Source organism: Hippoglossus stenolepis, chromosome 14 (assembly GCF_022539355.2).
Source record: "Hippoglossus stenolepis isolate QCI-W04-F060 chromosome 14, HSTE1.2, whole genome shotgun sequence".
In the NCBI taxonomy this organism is placed as follows: Eukaryota; Metazoa; Chordata; class Actinopteri; order Pleuronectiformes; family Pleuronectidae; genus Hippoglossus; species Hippoglossus stenolepis.
The window spans coordinates 2,314,120-2,318,435 of NC_061496.1; positions in this window are offsets into that span (position 1 = coordinate 2,314,120).

Consider the following 4,316-nt stretch of genomic DNA (forward strand, 5'->3'; position numbering starts at 1 on the left):
ATCTCGTCTGTGATCGCCTGGTTGGGCGACTGAGAAGAAGCCTCACCAAACCCAGATGTGACAGCGTGTGTGTGTCTGTGTCTGTCTGTGTGTGTGTGTGTGTGTGTCACAAATGTGTTGTGACAGTTGCTTGCTCGGAGCTGTGTGACCCAGTCATCCAGCAGACAGAGGGGACGTTAACTGGTGCGTCTATATCCAGCGAACATGCTGCTGCGACATGACCTGAGAGAGAGGAACCGTACGTCTGCTCCGGAGAAAACGAGGGAGATAAACGAGAAGATAGAACTTTGACAGACAACTTCAGAAACGAGCAGATTTAACGTTGAGAGTCCAAACGACACAATGAACGAGTCTCACTTGATAAATAAAACACACTGCTTTGCCATTCATTCTGACCCCGACAGGCCAGGGTGAGAAACGACAAACGCACACAGCAGCAGCAGCACATTTCTCACTGTCTCTGTGTGTGTCTGTGTGTGTTGTGTGTGTGTGTGTGTGTGTGTGTGTGTGTGTGTGTGTGTGTGTGTGTGTTAACCATCATTTATTTCTTCCCACGACAGACTAATTTTCTAATTCTCAGAGGACGAGCTCGGTGAATAAACAGATTATTTTTATGACAGTCACTCCCCTGGTTATTAAAAGTGTGTTTCCCCCCCCGTCACAATTCACTCGTGTCAACTGTCACTCAATCAGGATCTCTGGCCCCAGAATACATCCACAAACACACCAGCAGAAATAACCACAGCAGATGAGGAGCTGCAGAGATTATTCCAGCTCATCGAGCCGCACAGGCCAACGAAACCAATTAGTCTTAGTGACGTGGAATCTGCTCTCACTGAGACGCTGGACGAGATCTCTCGTATTAAAACTGGACAAAATCCACACAGAGCCGGAAATGGTAGAAAATAAGAACTGACTTTTAATCAAAGTCATGACAGTTACATTTCTTCACATTTTAAATGTTCCTCTGTAATAATAATTAAAAAAAAGTATTTTAAAGTCTTGCAGTGGTTGTATTAGATTTGATTGACAGCAGCGTTTTCCCTGGCAACATACACACGCGGCCTCAGATTATTAGGATCATGATTTTTATGTTGAATGTGAATTCTGGTCTGACTCCTGACCTCCTGCACATGGTGTGTATTCAATGCACGTGTGGATCTGAGCGTTTGTGCACAGGTTGTGTAAATGTATTTGTCTTTACACTGTCACGGTAACGCTACAAAGATACACAAAACAACCAAAGAGACACAAAGATACACAAAGAGAAACACAAAAAAAACTACGAAAAACACACAAAACGACTGCAAAGATACAGAAAAGATACACACAACAACCACAAAGACACAAAGCACCAACAAAGATTCACAAAACAACCACAGACAAAAAGAACAGAAACAAAAAGCCAGGATGAGAAACAAAACAAACATTAAGATACACACAACGACCACAAAGAGACATGAAACAACCACAGACACAAAACGACAAAGACATAAAACCACTGCATAAACTCACACAATGAAACACACAAGACAAGCAGTGACGAAAAGGTTCAGATCAAAAAGACAAACAAGCCAGTTTGTTCACGTGTCTCGTTGGAAATAATCAGATGTTAAATAATCAGATGTTAAATAGTCAGATGTTAAATAATCAGTATTCTATGTTTCATCACCTTTAAAGAGAAGCTGATTAATGGAGGTTTCAGGCTGAAGGTTCATGAACTCGATCAGCTGTCGTCTTCACGGTCCGCTGAGGTTCACAAAGTGAAACATGTCATACATGTGTTGAAATGTACAGTTACATCAAGACATCTGCCTGGTGACACATGAGGGGCCTGCACACACACACACACACACACACACACACACACACACACACACACACACACACACACACACCGCAATGAAATTACTGCCCTTATCAGAATGTAATCACTGTTATTGTGCTGTCTGCCGTGCACTGTCACCAGCAGAGGAAATGGCTGTGGGTCTATTTCCTGTTTGCCTGCTGCTGCCACTCTCTCTCTCTCTCTCTCTCTCTCTCTCTCTCTCTCTCTCTCTCTCTCTCCCTCCTCTCTCTCCCTCTCTCTCTCTCTCTCTCTCTCTCTCTCTCTCCTCTCTCTCCCTCTCTCTCTCTCTCTCTCTCTCTCTCTCTCCCTCTCTCTCTCTCTCTCTCTCTCTCTCTCTCTCTCTCTCTCTCTCTCTCTCTCTCTCTCCTCTCTCTCTCTCTCTCTCTCTCTCTCCTCTCTCTCTCCCTCTCTCTCTCTCTCTCTCTCTCTCTCTCTCTCTCTCTCTCTCTCTCTCTCTCCTCTCTCTCTCTCTCTCTCTCTCCTCTCTCTCTCCTTCCTCTCTCTCTCTCTCCCTCCTTCTCTCTCTCTCTTCCTTCTTCCCCTCTTCTCTCTCTCTCCTTCTCCTCTCCTCTCTCCTTCTCTCTTCTCTCTCCTCTCTCTCTCCTCTCTCTCTCTCTCTCTCTCTCTCTCTCTCTCTCTCTCTCTCTTCTCTCCTCTCTCTCTCTCTCTCTCTCTCTCTCTCTCTCTCTCTCTCTCTCTCTCTTACGTTACCTGGAACAACGCTGATATTTGCAGGTTATGTCTGTTTTTCAGACACCGATATTCTGATATTGTTTCGATGAAGAATATGAACATTGAACTAAAAACAGAGCTTTGCTATATGTTTCGTTGACTTGTGTACTTACACAGCGTTTCAGTTTTCACACTAAAACGATCTCTGTCCACACGAGCATTTTGGTTTAGAATCAGTTTCAATCCTGGTCTGAAACACGCACATCACCTGACCCCTCACGTTCACTGGTGTAAACCCGTGTGCACAGTTGCATCCTCGCTGTTAGCAAAGACAACAGGGTCAGTCTCTCTTGTAATTCATTATCCTTGTTGTGTTCTAGCTGAGGTTGATGCCCAATGTTTTCCTTTGGAACGGGGTCATGTGACAGGAGCCTGACGAATCAGCGAAGGCTACGTCGTGAACCGAAAGGAACCAATCAGCAAACTTCTGAGTCTTAGCGACTCCGAGTCGTGCGGACACCAGACGTATCTGCAGGATGTAGTGATCACACCACACTCTGCAGCATGTAAACAGGATTATTAGTGGAATTTTCTTTTAGCAACTCATGTAAACATTATAATCCGAGTAATGGACGTAATGTTTTCAGCAATATTTGGTTAAAGGATGTTGTAAGAACTTATTCAATGCTGGAGCAGATCAAGGATTTGTTTTTTCACTTTCTTTATTTGTTTTTTTGGTCATTTTCAGAATTTTCCCAGGGAGTAATTCCCGGATCTTGGCTTAAAACATCAGACTCATATCTGTGGTTTTGTGAAATTCGTAGCAGCCTGATTGGATGGAGGAGAACAGTATGACGAGGCTTGAGCTACTGGGTGGAACACAGTTCAGAATAAGGTCAACAGTTGAGTGAGACAAATCAGGGTCGTGTGTAGAAACCTTCATCTTTTCATTTAGAGCTACACACTATGTCCTTTACTGTAACTTAATTAACAAATCAATCAGTTTCATAAGCAGAGCCCGTGGAGCGAGGGTCTTCTGGGTTTCATCACACGTCTCTCAGCCTTTGTCCTGCTGTCGTGAAGCTTGTTGTCTTCCGCTTCGAGGCGGAACACTGAGGGATGAGTTCGTCCTCTGAGCCAAAGGTTCTTTCAGGAGGGACGTGGGCTGCAGTGTATTTGAAATGTAGATTCTGAGCCGTGTGTGTTGCGCTTTCATCCTGTCCCTGAAAAATGCATGCTGTGATCTCATTATCCCGCTCTCCTCTTGGAACGCCACATAAAAAAATCAATGCGGGGGCAGAGGAGGGGTGAGATTCTTCTTCTCCTCTCACAATGGGTGAGAGGAGGCCCTACAAGTGGGAGGAGGAGGTGGAGTGTAGAGGAGTGTGTATTGTGTGTGTGTGTGTGAAAAGCATTAAACTGGTGGTTGGCTTGATTTAACGCATTAGCTGCATGATTTCCAACCTTTCAGGCAGCTGCTGCTTTCCATTTATCTGCGTTTGCTTTGAAAATCAGAACCATTACAAACAATCCAGTGATTTCTTTATTATATGTGAAGTTATTTATAGCCTGCATGTGTGTGGTTGTGCAGAAACAATGTGGGACATATTCCCAAATTCACTGGAGAATTACAGTGTTTGAAATAACAGTTTACCATGAATAATTGCGTCAAATGATTTAGATGCATCCAAAAAAAACCAAAAACATAAAAATATATATACCTGAAAAGACGGAAACCACCTTTGAGAAACATTTATCTCAAATCTACTCAGATTTATTTTTAGTTTGCTCCATG